The sequence below is a fragment of the Physeter macrocephalus genome, chromosome 2 (assembly GCF_002837175.3).
Source record: "Physeter macrocephalus isolate SW-GA chromosome 2, ASM283717v5, whole genome shotgun sequence".
NCBI classification, from domain to species: domain Eukaryota; kingdom Metazoa; phylum Chordata; class Mammalia; order Artiodactyla; family Physeteridae; genus Physeter; species Physeter macrocephalus.
Genome location: NC_041215.1, coordinates 103,618,114 through 103,633,247, shown reverse-complemented (window position 1 = coordinate 103,633,247; position 15,134 = coordinate 103,618,114). Strand labels below are relative to the sequence as shown.

The following is a 15,134-nucleotide window of genomic DNA, read 5'->3' as shown; positions in this document are numbered from 1 at the left end:
TCAGAGAACCAGTTTTTAGTTTTATTGATCTTTGCTATCGTTTCCTTCATTTCTTTTTCATTTATTTCTGATCGGATCTTTATGATTTCTTTCCTTCTAACTTTGGGTTTTTTTTGTTCTTCTTTCTCTAATTGCTTTAGGTGTAAGGTGTAAGGTTAGGTTGCCATTGATATTTCTTCCATTTTCTCAATTCTTTCTGGAAGCTCCATATATGGATATTAGAACTCTTGTATTGGTTCTCTACACTTACTTTCTCTTTTTTAAAATCACTTTATATTTTTATAATAATTTCTTACAAATTTCCTCTACTTTATATGCCAAGCCTTCAATAAGGTTTTCATTTCCTCTGTATTAGTTTCTAAGTGCATTTACTCTCTGAATGTTCATTTTATTTTTTTATTCTAAATAATGTCCTGGTCATGTCTCATGAATACAGTGTCAGTGAATAATTTTTGACAGTTTCTTCTTTCTGCATGGTGTCTGTTCCCCAACTTGCCCCCCCGCCACCCATCCACACCACCAGGTTGCTTTTTCCTGTTTGTTTTAAAGCCTTTCCTCAGATGTCAGATCATCATTTGTTGGCTGCTTACTCTAAGAGTGGACACTAAAGGACTGAATGGATAATCTGAGTATTTAGGTGGGGTTTGTCAGCTGTAGGCTGATCTGGCTGGGTTGTTTCTATGGGGAGCACCTATTTCAGTATCTTTGGGGTCTTTCCTCTTGGGCTGTTCAAGTTTCTTAGAGAAGGATTCTCCAGTCTTCAGCCTGGAGTATACACACAACTGTTCATGATTTAGGAGTTGAGTTGTAGAAGATGGCTAGAAGAGTCACCGCATTTAGTGTGTAAATGTTCCCTTAATTCCCCTCTTTTCATGAATCCCCCCTACCCTCAGCTGTATCCCGTAGCCCAGACGCCTTGTGGTTTTACCTCTTGTGTCTTCTGCTAGTTACCTGTCTGTGTGGAGGGGTTGGGATCTAACTGCTGCTTAAACAGACTTTCCACCATTCTCCCTGTTTTGAGCTATGCCTTTACCTTTTCTCCCAGAGTGAGGTCACCAGTTCTTACCATTTCCAGGTACCAGTGCTCTAAGTCAGGCTGCTTCTCTGCTGTCCGGGGTCTGCTGAATCTCCTGCTCTTCTTTTTTTTTTTTTTTTTTTTTTTTTCTGTGGTATGCGGGCCTCCCCCTCTTGTGGCCTCTCCCGTTGCGGAGCACAGGCTCCGGACGCGCAGGCCCAGCGACGCGCAGGCTCAGAGGCCATGGCTCACGGGTCCAGCCGCTCCGCGGCATGTGGGATCCTCCCAGACCGGGGCGTGAACCCGGTTCCTCTGCATCGGCAGGCGGACGCGCAACCACTGCGCCACCAGGGAAGGCCTCCTGCTTTTCTTATATCTGCTCTCCCAAGTTCCAACACCATTGCTTCTTCTTCCATTTCTATTTGTTTGAGTGAATCAGTGCTTTAAAAAATAGACCTCTTTACCATCTGTTTCCTGGGGTATTTGGAAGAAGTGAAAGTAAACATAGGAATCTACGCTCCCATCTTTACTTGGAAGTCCCTACTTCTCTAATTCCTCTTGGTGATTTTGATTATCTTAGATCCTTCAAGAGCAATGAATTCACCTAATTTGGAACCAAAGGTAAATTTACAGTAACATTATTCTTTTTTCTGACTTCTAACTCAATATTGAAGGTATTTAGTCTCAATTTCTGGGCTTCAATAAATTTTGTATAGACAATTTCTCCATCGTGCTGCCTATATGTTTTCCACATCTTCCTTACTCGATGGTTCACCTGCAGGAGCCAGCGTCTCTGAAACATGAGCTTGTTTCTCATGCACACACAAACCTTCCTGAGAAGGACTGAGTGAAGGTGGAGCGGAGGGGTCAGGGCAGAAGGTGCTCAGGCAAATCCCCCCAGTGATTTACTGGTGAAAATGGGCTTAACTAACATGTAGGTTCATAATATTCAGCTTTAAAAGTCTGGACCATAGCTATAAATTTTGTAAATCATATGGAAACTTGCTTTTTGTTTTATGTCATTAATCAAATGAAATAAGGTTTATATAATGCTTTATAAATTGACATTATTTAGAATATTTGAAAGATAAAATGCTAGTTAAGTAAGTTACATAAGTAAAGATTTAGCTCTTACATTATTGAGTTTTTTTGGATTTATCTTAAAATAGATACAACATTAATGAATTTGATTAGAATTATCAGCCTTGTTAGATGATTTTTTGAGTATTTTCATGGCTTGGAGGACATGTGCCATGACAGATTCACACAACATCAACACTTGTGTGATAGTCTTAAGACCCTTCGATTACCTTCTTACAGATTGTCAAAACATGGGCTGATCTGGCAAATCAGGAACAACTTTTCACTTCAAGAATTTTCTACTCTGATTCTCTAGTTGCTATGGAGATTGTCTCATAAAACAGCCTTGGATTTTGTTGAGATTAGTCAGTTTAGGTGTTGGGTTCTGATATAGTTCTCTCCACCATTAGTACTACCTTCATTGCCATAGCATAAAAGCAATGGTTGATTTTACAAGCATATGTTAACATAGTTTTAGGACATAGCATTTACTTTGACAATTATAGGATACTGCCACCATATAAAAAGCTGAAAAAAAAGGGATTGTGCATTGGGAAAGTACATAAAGTATCAAAATTGATTTCCAGCAACTTGAGTGCATTCTAACTATGAAGGAGAGTTACCAGGTTGTTCATAAATGCATACTGCTACAAGCTTAATAAATGCAACAGGATTATATCAACCACTGTAAAACAGAGCTACTAATGAGAAAGGAAAAGGCCACATGGGAGAACTGGGATAAACTAACCTATTCTTCCATGACCAGCAGTTACTGATGCACACAACCGTACTTGAAAAAGCTGCTCTCTTTCTCTCACTTTGGCTCTGCAGCAACCTGAAGTCCAAGTAAATTAATACCCCACAGGCACCCCTTGGCCAGTGGGGGACCTGAGCTGGTAGATGGACAATTCTAAGGCCCATTCCAGCAAGACCAAGCCCCAGTTGCTCGTAGCTATGACTAGCTTGATAACACACCCTCGTATTGGCTTTCCCTTCTTCCCTGTTTTACTCTTGGTATATACTGCATAGACTTTATTGAACATTTTGACAGGAATAAATGTACCATAAGAATCTTCTAATTGGGATGAGTAGGTGGAGTGCATGAAACCTTTGCTGCCTGACTGTACACTTCTTGTAATTCTTCCCCAGCCTATAAGTCTATAGTTTAAAACTGGGAGACCGCCCCCCCCACCACCACTTCACCTAGGGAAGGGGTCTCCTGGAATACTCAGGATCAAGCTGTGGGTCACTGTGGGAGATGTTAACATTCACCCCTTCCTAGCAGAACCAGCCCTGGGAGCCTCAAAGTTTAGGGGTTCTAAGTTTTCTGATTTTCAGTAGATATATATATATATATATTAGGGGTTCTAAGTTTTCTGATTTTCAGTAGATATATATATATATATATATATATATATATATAGTACCCAGAGATTAAATTTATGTTATTGCTGATGGTGTTTTAGAGAATTGGGACCTAATAGGGGATTTATAGCATATGATTGATATGATGCTAACTTTTTCAGCCCAGACTCCTAACCTTGGCTATGCTTTTCCTGAATTCCTTTTCCTTTCCATCTCTCCTTCCTAGCATGTACAGTGACTTCCAGTGTCAAGACCACTAGGATCAGAAAATTCTAAGGAAATAATATAGTCATGCTAGTGGCTTTGTTGGACCTATAAGATTAAGTGCATTAACCCCAGTCTCTGCATACCCTCATGCGCCCACCACCTGGTCTCCGGTGGGCAAGTGAGGGTGTGCTTCTCAGGAGACCCAGAGCATGTGATAATAGTAATAACTACAACACATGGTTATCATGATGTGCTATTACAGTGATTATAGCATTATTATTAATTAGGTTATCATTTATTGTGTGACTCAAAATTGCATATATTAAATAACTCACTCTCCAATTTTAATTAACCAAGAAATATATAGTAGGATAATATCTCAAGATGATAACTGTTGTGCCTCTCTTTCCCCCATAGCTTATGTGTGACTGTTTCCTGGACAGTCTTGAGTTATTTGCTACCTTGAGGGGTATAGAATTATCATAGTGAGAATGAAGAAGTAACAGTCAGCGTTCCTGTTTGAATTTTTGACAACCAAAAGGAGAGGGCTTGGAAAAGCAGGTTACAAAGTTTATTCCGTCACAATTGAGTAGAGAAAGAAGGAAGGCCACCTCACTCCCTGGTCCCAGGAAGATGAGGACTCAGGGTGGGGTTTGGGAGGAGAGCATTACAAATAGTACACTTCTTCCTTTCCCAAATCTTGAACCAGTTCGACAATAGAGAAAGGCAGATGAGAAGTGCAAATGCTAACTTTACTACTGTTAAAACTAAAATGACAGCTAGGCTTCCCCACCTGGAGAATTAGACAGACTCATGCAGCCAGTAACAGGCAGCACTAGACAGCACAGGCCCGACCCTGGCAAGCTAATGGCAAGGAGGAGGTGGAGCGGAATGTTTGTTTCCTGCTGACAGCTAGCTCCTAAGAAGGAAGAGGGGAGAGAGGAGTAGGCCTATGCAAACCCAGCTTCTCTCCCAAACTCCCCATCAGGGAATGGATGTTGGGAGGAAGCAAGGTCAATGTTTTAATTTTCTAAGGCTGCAGTAACAGAAGTGCCACAGACTGGGTGGTTTAAACAACAGAAATTTATTGTCTCACAGTTCTGGAGGCTAGAAGTCTGAGATCAGGGTGTTGGCAGGGTTGTTTTTTCCTGAGTGCTGTGAGGGAAGGATCTGTTTCATTTTGGCTTGTGGAAGGCCCTCTTCATGTTCACATGGCATTCTCCCTGTATATTGTCTGTGTCCAAATTTCCCCTCTTTATGAGGACACCAGTCATATTGGATTAGGGCCCCACTCCATTCCAGTATATGACCTCATGTTAACTAATTATATCTGCAATGACCCTATTCCCAAATAAGGTCACATTCTCATGTCCTGGGGGCTATGAATTCAGCAGATGAATTTTTTCAGGGGGCACAATTTAACTCATAACAGCCAGCAAGACCAGCAGGACTCTCTCCATGTGGAAGTAAACATCAGTAGTGGGCCTGAAGCATTTTCCTTCAAAAGGAGATTTAATGTGGTGGGCATGGGTACATGGAAATGAGCATCCCCTGAGAGGTGGTAAAAAGGAGAGGGACTGTGGGCAGGGGCATGGGAGGACTTGACCTGTTTTGGGGGCGAGAGGCAAGAATTAGGGCTAGGCTTGAGACTACTAAGAGGTGGTTGAGTGGTGTCAGTGGCCAGGAAGGTGGAAGATGTAGGGGAGCCGAACACATACAAGGAGACCAGGCTACCTCATGTGAACTATTTGTTTGGCATTTGGAGAGCTGTAGTTGGATGGTAGAGCCACCTTAACTCTTCCTTGCTGTGCGGAGTGGGCTTTATACTGAAGGCTGTTTATACATTGCTGATACGTTGACCAGCAGAAGGATTCCTGGCCATCCCCAAAGCTTAGCCATGTCCCATCTGAACTACTCTTCGGGGTAGTCCCAGCTTCTTAATATCCCCCCTGAAAGAGAATGAGAAGTGCTTACAAAGGGGGTGCTCTGTGTGGAAGCGACAGGCCAGTGCCAATGCCCCCACCCTTTACATAGGTGTATGTATGTGTGTGTGTGTGTATATATATATATGCACATGCCCATAAGTTTTTTTTGTTGTTGTTGTTGCGGTACGCGAGCCTCTCACTGCTGTGGCCTCTCCCATTGCGGAGCACAGGCTCCGGACGCTCAGGCTCAGCGGCCATGGCTCACGGGCCCAGCCGCTCCGTGGCATGTGGGATCTTCCCGGACCGGGGCACGAACCCGTGTCCCCTGCATCGGCAGGCGGACTCTCAACCACTGCGCCACCAGGGAAGCCCGCCCATAAGTTTTTGATCAGTGTGATCTAAACAGTTACATCACATTGAGTGGCTAGACAGGGAAGCCAAATGGTAAGTGGACAGAACAAGAATAGACCTGAGTTCAAACCCCAGGTCTCCCACTTATTTGCTAGCTGACTTTAGGAAAATTGTTTAGTCTTTTTGGTTTTGTATCTATACAGTGGGGAATAATATCATCCTGTCAGGATGGTTATAGAAAATAATGCCCACACATAAAGCCCCTGGTCCCCTACCTCGCACCAGTAAAGAGCTGTCACTATTTTTAGTGATTCTCTGTGGCCTTATGGAGAGGGTTGCTGAGCAGTGGGGACCCAGGCCATCCCCCTCCCCATAAAGAGAGTGGATCCCTCTTCTCTGTTTTATGTTATCAAGATCCCAAATAAAGTCACCTTTTGAGGAAAGAGATTGCGCGACAAGCTGTTTGAAAACCACTTGGGCAGGAGATCTCTGAAGTGCTTTCAGCGCTAAAATTCTAAGTCCTAGAGCAGACAGCTTCTTCCATATCAGTTCTTCATTTGCAAAATGGTATTCAGCACATATTTCAGAGAACTGTTATGAAGATAAATGAAGAGGTATTTTTGAACATCCAAACAGTGTTGGAGTGCCTGTTATGTTTCCGTTTACCATAGTAAATGCTATGGTGACTATAGGAGAAGTATAATAGAGTTCCTTCCCCCAAGAAAGCTGGACCATGAAACCGTCACCTGAAACAGGAGAGAGCACCATAGGACAGAGTAAAATAAGTGACTAGATAGAGTGTAAGTTACATATGTGAGGTCACTCAAGAAAGTATAATTCTTTAAACAAACAATATCATGTCCACACAGAGTGGTAATTATATCAGCATATTCCCTGCAAAGGAAGAACAAGCTCTTTGTATACACATCTCCATGAAAGTATATGTTATATACAAGGAAATAGTAAGATTCTTGGATTCTTGTATATAAAGACATATGTGTGGGGGAGTTCCCTGGTGGCCTGATGGTTGGGATTCTGGGCTTTCACTGCTGTGGCCCAGGTTCAGTCCCTGGTCGGGGAACTGAGATCCCACAAGCCATGCAGTGCAGCCAAAAAAAAAAAATAGAAAGAAAGAAAGGAAGGGAGGGAGGGAGGAAGGAAGGAAGGAAGACATATGTGTAAAATATGTCCCAGACTACTAATATACCATACTTTTATGGATACCTATATTTCCATGAAATTGTATGGTTTACTAAGGGTTTGGAGGCACATAATTCTTATGTTTTTGATAAGGATAGAGGATAGGTCCAATTTTTTCATTCTATAGCTAGAAAACAGACCTAGAAATATTAAGAAACTTACTCATAGTTTTCCATCTAGACAGCAGCAGAACAAAGGATCCTCACAACTGTTTATTTGCCAGACCTTGCCTGGAACTTTTTATTAATTCTCTTTTTCAGAATTTCAAACTTACAGGTAAGGTTAAAGTTCACCTCTGTCCACCAACTACATTCCTGGTACCCTGAACCACCCCTTCTGAGTTACGGTATCGTATGCTCACACTCAATCCAGAATTTTCCCCATGCTTTTATTTATACCTATGTGTGTACTCATTAATCCAATATAGTATTTCTTGTACGTGTTTGTAGTATAAATGCTATTTACTATACTTTAAAAAATTTTTAATTTAATTTAATTTTTTAATTGAAGTATAGCTGATTTACAATGTTGTGTTAGTTTCAGGTGTACAGCAAAGTGCTTCAGTTTTATATATATTTATAATATATATGTATATATATGTGTGTACATTATATATATATGTGTGTGTGTGTGTGTGTGTGTGTACATTCTCTTTCAGATTCTTATACTATAACCTTTATTCGGCAAGATATCTTGGAAATCTGTCCATGGTGTTACATATAGCTCATTCCTTTTAACTGCTGTATAGTTATCTTAGTATGCATACATCACATTTTTTCTGTTCCCTCATTTATAGACACTTAGATTGTTTCTCATTTTTTCCAATACAAATAGTGTAGCAGTGAACACTCTTGAATATACTTTCCTGTATACAAATGTAAGGATTTCTCTAGAGCAAAAAAAAAAGGAATGGATCATTAGGTACAAACATTTCACAATATTTTTACAGATTAATTTTTATATGAAAATTAATGAAATGCCTATCCTGGCCTCATTTCCATTAATACATAACAAGTTTCTTCTTTGCATTTTATTTTTTACTGCCATGCCAATGGTAAATTGACAGCTCAGAAACACAGTAAAATTACTCTCTTAGCAAGTACTGTTTGTTTCGAATTATAGACGCTGTTATCAGCATTGCATTATTTGTAAGTTTATTTGTCCTTTAGAAATGAAACGTGATAGAGTAAACAGTAGCATCCAGTGATACGCAGTACAGTTTTGTTTTACCCCTAAATTGTTTTCTGCTCCCTCAAGAAAGAACAGGCAACAGAATGTGTCAGTAGAAATGCAATTTAGGAATTGCACTTGATCTTGTTTTTCAGTCTAATGTTTCTGTTCTTTCATCATAAAGATCAGCTGCATTTTATTTTTTTCCAGTCCCTTAGAATAACATCCAGTTCTAGTCAGCATGTTTAATGTACTTCTCAATGATGTTCTAGCACAATAAATTTTCGTATCTCGTGCATGTGTACATATGGTAAAAATTTCTTCAAGTTCTAGCCATGTGGGGGAGGAATACTGCGGTTACTTTGTTAATGCAGTGTGTGTGTTGGAGTGGTTAAGGCCCCGCGCTTTAACTCTCAGCGCTGGGCGTAATGAGATGGCTTTGATGGTGGCGTAAGAGTCTGGTAGGATGGTCACAGCTTCACACTTCAAAGCCGAGCATATGGGGTGAATACTGGGTAGCTTTGTGCTCTTTGGGGATGGTTGGGAGACAATTCTTAACATCTCTGTTTAATGAAGACATTGGAAAAGAAACACTCCATCTTTAAAATAATTTTGAATTGCAAAGAGAAATTTCCACCACCTCCCTTCCATAGACTAAACTAAGAATAATTTTTCCTAGTCTGCACTTAATTAGAGGCAGTGCAGCATCACAACTACACTGTATTTTCAAATGTCTTCTTTTTCAAAGTACTGTAGCAAGATTAATCAGCCAGTTTTATTTTAGGTATGTGTATGAATTTAGGCAAAAACTTTTAGGGCTATCTGTGTTACCATCTGAGAGATTTTTATGGCTTCTGGTAGAGGATCTTATTTTCCCTTTTCATTAAAAAATACATAAATAAAAAAATCAATTAAACAAAAAACTTGGCTATATTAAGAGAGCTATACTAAAACTAGAGGATGCTTCTAAGATTTCAAGTCTAGCACCCAGTTTAATTTTTAGATTCTATGCTTTTTTCCCTTTGCTTTTTGTTGGGTATGAGGTGATGGGGTTGAAAAATACCCTTTTTGATCGGTATGTATGTACTTATGAGAATGTGTCAGTAGACTTTTTTGAGTATCATTAGAGTTCTGGTTTAAGAATGATAATAATAAGCTACACTTTCATACCACGGGCCAAGGGAAATAGAATTTATTCCTAGAGGAAAGGGAATGACAGGCTTGAGGTTTTCCCTAGCTGTGCATTTTGACTGCTATCAAAAATGTAACGAAACCAAGCATATCAGTTATGTTCCTTGAGCTGCTGAAATGCAGTTCTGTTTAACAGTTAAATCTCAACTTCATTTATACCAGTAGTCCTAAAATGCTTCTGAAAGACATAAAAGCAGAAGGGGAAAGAATGATATCAAATACCTCTGTAGACATGAGGTGCATGTTAGCATAAGGCAGGCAAATAGATTTAATGAAGGAGATTCTTAAATACTGTCTTAAATATTGTACATTCTCAATATAATACTACATTTCAGCCATAGTTAGGTCTGTTTCAGGCTCAGAAACAAACATTTGTGTTGAGGATATGAGGCTTAAACCTTCCTGTATCATTGTGCAGATCCTCCTTTTGCAAAGAGGGATAACCAAACTCATAGAAGTCTCTAAAGTTAAGGCTGAAGGTGATAGACACACATGTATAGAAATGACTAAAAATCATTTTCGAGTACATGTAATCAGCCAACCATAAAGTTTAAATTATATTAAAAAAATATTGTCATTAAATTAGCCTTTTTAGAATATGACTTGTGAAAATGGAAAGATCAGAAGCTCTAATAATAGTGGTGGGGAAAACTTGTCAAGAATGGAAGAAAAACTAGAAAATATTTGTCTTTTAATGGCAATTTAGGAAGCTGCTTTACCTGTTTCAAGCCAGCATGATGACATCATACTCTGTCAAGCACAAGGTGATTCGGATATTTTTCCTGTCTGACATTACTTACTGTCTCAGGTAGACCACAGCTGCAGGTGACTCTGACAGCTGGGGGCTGGAGAAGAGCTCATAAAACATGATGGCGGTGATGGAAAATTGATCGCATGGTTTCTCACTAGGGGTACATCGTACACCTGCTGGTCTTAAACCCTGTTCTTATTTTGTTAGCATAGCGACCCCTTACTCTCCTGTGTAGGTTTGGAATGGATGCTGCTGTTTCAGGTTTGCAGCATCCAGCATCTGCAAAGCGCTTAGGAACCAAATTCAATTCATTCACCTTAACAAATGTTGATTGTTTTAGGAGTTTGAAACCTAGATGGAGAAACAAAAGTCCATGATTAACTATATAATACAAGTAGATTAGGTTTGATATTCTATCAATAAAAGCTGTAAAATACTACATGAACATGAGAGGGAGAAACGAATTTCAGTGGCGGGGGAGCACAGTGACAAAGCAGGGATAAGCTCAGAAATGCTGGTTTCTTGGGACTCATTGAAAATGTGAAAAGTTCCTGCTCTGGAAATGCTTGACTTCGCTGTTGGGGGAACAATCGCTTTATGGGAAATGCACACAGAAATATTGCTTTAAATAATAATGTCACTTATCTGAAAACTGTGAGACTTGACCTTGAAGATTCAAAATTTTTATCTTCTTTAACAGGCCTGTTTGTTTGCATGATGTGAGCATTTGAAATTACAGTACAGGGGATAATTTTTACATAGGTTAATTGTGAAAATAAAAGGATACAATTAAAACCAGTTTTTTTGAATGCAATTTATATAACAAATAAAATAGCTTGCTAGTAACTATGCTTCTGACTAAATTTGAGACATTTCTTTGAAATGCAGGCAATCTGAATTTTACTCTTCAGCTACATTACAAATACCTACCTTGGGCCCTTGGCTTGCAATCATTAGAAACATAAAAGATATTTCCTTGAGTGTGAAGAGTATAATGTGCTGTCTCTATTGCTAAATATCATTTTGGCTTTGGTGGTCTTTTCATTGTATGAGAATAATGAAATATCTTATTTTCTTCATTGGAGAGTAAAACTTAAATTTGATTCCTTCCACCATGAATTGGTATAGAAGACATAATGGAAGGGAAGTGTTGTTAAAATATATGGGGATTTCTAGTAACTAGGGACACACCAGTCCAGGAAGGTATTCAGAATTTTCAGAATTTAGAACAGTGGTGTAGGCTTACAGACGGGAAAGGAAGCAACATACCCTGGCTACTGTGCACCAGGCATTGTGCTAGATGCTTTCCTTAGTTTATCTAATCTTAATCTCTGTATCCATTCTATGAGGTAGTTTCTTTTCTTTCTTTTTTCTTTACTTCCTTTATTTTTTTTCTCCTTTCCTCTCTTTTTATCTCCCTCTTTTTTCCTTTAGTTTTATTAAAGGTTTTTTAAAGCAAGTTCCAAAAATCATATTATTTTACCCCTGCATATTTAAAATATCTCTAAGCAATATGGACATTTTCTTATATCGCCACAATGCCATTATCACACCCAACAAAATGATAGTTTTTTGGTACCGTCTAACATCCAGTGTATAATCCAAGCAAACGTCTTTCTATGATGGGCTTGTCTGAATCTGGATCTACACATGGTTCACATATCGAGGTGATTGTTGTATCTCTGTCTCTTGATCTAGCCCAGTTCCCCGCCCCCCCTTTTTTCCTCCGATTCACTGGTTGCAGAAACTAGGTCAGTTGTCCTATGGAATTCCCACATTCTGGATCATCTGTTTGCTCCCTTGTGGTGTCATTTAATTTGTTTCTTTATCCCTCTCATTTCATACAAACTTTAAGTTAGCCCCTTGATCGGGTTGAAGTTCATTTTTTTTTTTTTTGGCAAAACTTCTTCAAAGGTGGGCTGTGAGCTTCATATGTGTCCTATCAGGAAGCCACAATGTCTAATTATCTCACATCTGGTGATGCAGAGATGAATTGCCCTTGTTCCTAATTGACTTTTCATGAGGGTTTTATCCATTGATGATCTTTGCCTGAAACAGTTATTTTCTTAGGGTCTCCAAAATGGTGATTTTCTAATTATATCATTTCTTCCACATTGATTAGTTAGATTTTTTTCTATTAAAAAATCTTTCCCTCATCAGTTCAGGCTATCTGGCTACCCTGAAATACAGTTTATACAGGAAAGGCAGGATAAATGCTTATTTTTATTCCTTTTAATTGCCAGATTTCTAGATAAGGAGTTGGTGCTTTAGAGGAAGCTTTTTTTTTTTTTTTCATTTTCACTTTACAGACAAAGAACCTGAGGCTCAGAGATGTCAAAAAAAATTGCTCAAGATCCCAAACAGGTATTAAAGAGCAGAAATGGTATTCAAACCGATATCTTCTGGCCTCAAAAGCATATGCTATTTCTACTAAACCAAAATGTACCCCTGCCCTCAACCCCCCAGCTGCTGACAGCTGGGAGTTGCTACTGCAAATATCTCCCCCTGCTTTGCCCTTTAAGAACCAGGCTCCAAGACTCCTCCTTTACAGCATTCTGGGCTTTATAAACTGATGCAGTACTCCAGAACTCTAGCTCCAAATGGAGGTGCTGGCCTGGCTAGGCCAAGAACTGAGCAGAGCCAGGAAATAGGTCACACTATTTCTATTTAGAAGGAGGGGCTTTAGCATCACAGTTTGTGTCTTAGTCTCCTGTGACAACCAAAGTGTGAGTCACTCTAAGTTATGGTTGGAGCAGATAACGGTGATCCAAACAATTTGGAGAGTTGTCAGATGTTAAAATGTCTTAACTAACTCTCCTAAACCATTTTCCCTTTCTTCTGCCACCCCTGCTCTCTGCCATTCCAGATTTGAGGGGAGTACTTAGGTAACTGCCTAAACATTATTTTACAGTTCCTAAACCTCCGTTAACTGTGTCTGTCACTGGAATCTGCCCGCTCCCCCACCCTGAAGCCCATGGTCCTTTAGTATCTTAAAGTAGTGTTAAAGAAGTAGAGTTCAGGGCTTCCCTGGTGGCGCAGTGGTTGAGAATCTGCCTGCCAATGCAGGGGACACGGGTTCGAGCCCTGGTCTGGGAAGATCCCACATGCCGCGGAGCAACTGGGCCCGTGAGCCACAATTACTGAGCCTGCGCGTCTGGAGCCTGTGCTCCTCAACAAGAGAGGCCGCGATAGTGAGAGGCCCGCGCATCGCGATCAAGAGGGGCCCCCGCTTGCCACAACTAGATAAAGCCCTCGCACAGAAATGAAGACCCAACACAGCCATAAATAAATAAATAAGTAAATAAATAAATAAATAAAAAGAAGTGGTAGAGTTCACTTAGTAAATTTGGGAGATTTTCTTGGCTTTGTGGTGTCTACATATCACGGGCTTCTAATGCTAGGGTCTCTACCTGACTCAGAGAAAGAATGTTTCTCCGGGACTTCCCTGGTGGTCCAGTGGGTAAGACTGCACTCCCAATGCAGGGGGCCTGGTTCGATCCCTGGTCAGGGAACTAGATCCCGCATGCGTGCTGCAACTAAGAGTGCGCATGCCGCAACTAAAGATCCCACATGCCTCAACGAAGATCCCGTGGGCCGCAACTAAGACCTGGTGCAGCCAAACTAAATAAATAATAAATAAATAAATATTTTTTAAAAAGAACATTTCCCCAGACTTCATTCAACCCAGAGGTACAAAATTTTTTTAATGCCCTCCACATTTCACCCCTCCCATCAGCGTAGCAGTCTACATTAGAAACAAATAACCAACCTTCAGAATTGCAGTTGGAGAGGTTTCCTGTGCTTATGGGGCTAAAGGCCCCATCTCAGCCTCTGTGTCTACATATCACGGGCTTCTAATGCTAGGGTCTCTACCTGACTCAGAGAAAGAATGTTTCTCCGGGACTTCCCTGGTGGTCCAGTGGGTAAGACTGCACTCCCAATGCAGGGGGCCTGGTTCGATCCCTGGTCAGGGAACTAGATCCCGCATGCGTGCTGCAACTAAGAGTGCGCATGCCGCAACTAAAGATCCCACATGCCTCAACGAAGATCCCGTGGGCCGCAACTAAGACCTGGTGCAGCCAAACTAAATAAATAATAAATAAATAAATATTTTTTAAAAAGAACATTTCCCCAGACTTCATTCAACCCAGAGGTACAAAATTTTTTTAATGCCCTCCACATTTCACCCCTCCCATCAGCGTAGCAGTCTACATTAGAAACAAATAACCAACCTTCAGAATTGCAGTTGGAGAGGTTTCCTGTGCTTATGGGGCTAAAGGCCCCATCTCAGCCTCTGATGTTCCATGATGGGCCTCCAAATAAGGGAGGCCCACAGTCCTGCTGTCCCAGGCCAGTACCCAGAGTCCCAAATACCTACATCTATACATCAGAAAAAAAATTATGCTGTCTCTATCCTTGCTTACAGGGGACTGTGATTTGTGCCGTGAACACATGCTGTCAGCTGCAAACAGCAGTCCCCTGAAGCAGTTCTCTAGAAAAAACAGGAAGGTAATTCTGTAATCTGCCTTGAAAAGATAAGGTCAGAGACAGAATCTAGATATAAAAATGGCAGAAGAGAATGAAAAAACGTCATTCAGAGAGTAGCCTCCATAAAATTATATTTAAATACTAGGCTTTCTTACAGAATATCTGACCCAGTGCTATCCAGTAGAACTTTCTGTGATGATGGAAATGTTCTGTATCTGCACTGTCCAATAGGAAGACCACTGGCCACATGTGGTTATTGAGCACTTGAAATGTGGCTCGTGCAACTGAAAAAACTTAACTTTTATTGCATTTCATTTAATTAATTAAAATTAAAATTAGGGGCTTCCCTGGTGGCGCAGTGGTTGAGAGTCCGCCTGCCGATGCAGGGGAC

At 40.4% G+C, this 15,134-nt stretch overlaps 1 protein-coding gene across 1 annotated transcript in view; it reads left to right on the top strand.

Annotated features, from left to right (window-relative positions):
* The window catches only part of LOC102985882 (formimidoyltransferase-cyclodeaminase), a gene marked incomplete at its 5' end in the record, with an annotated part of 44,078 nt that overhangs the window by 11,925 nt on the left and 17,019 nt on the right, over nucleotides 1-15,134 (top strand). The window lies entirely within an intron of this gene.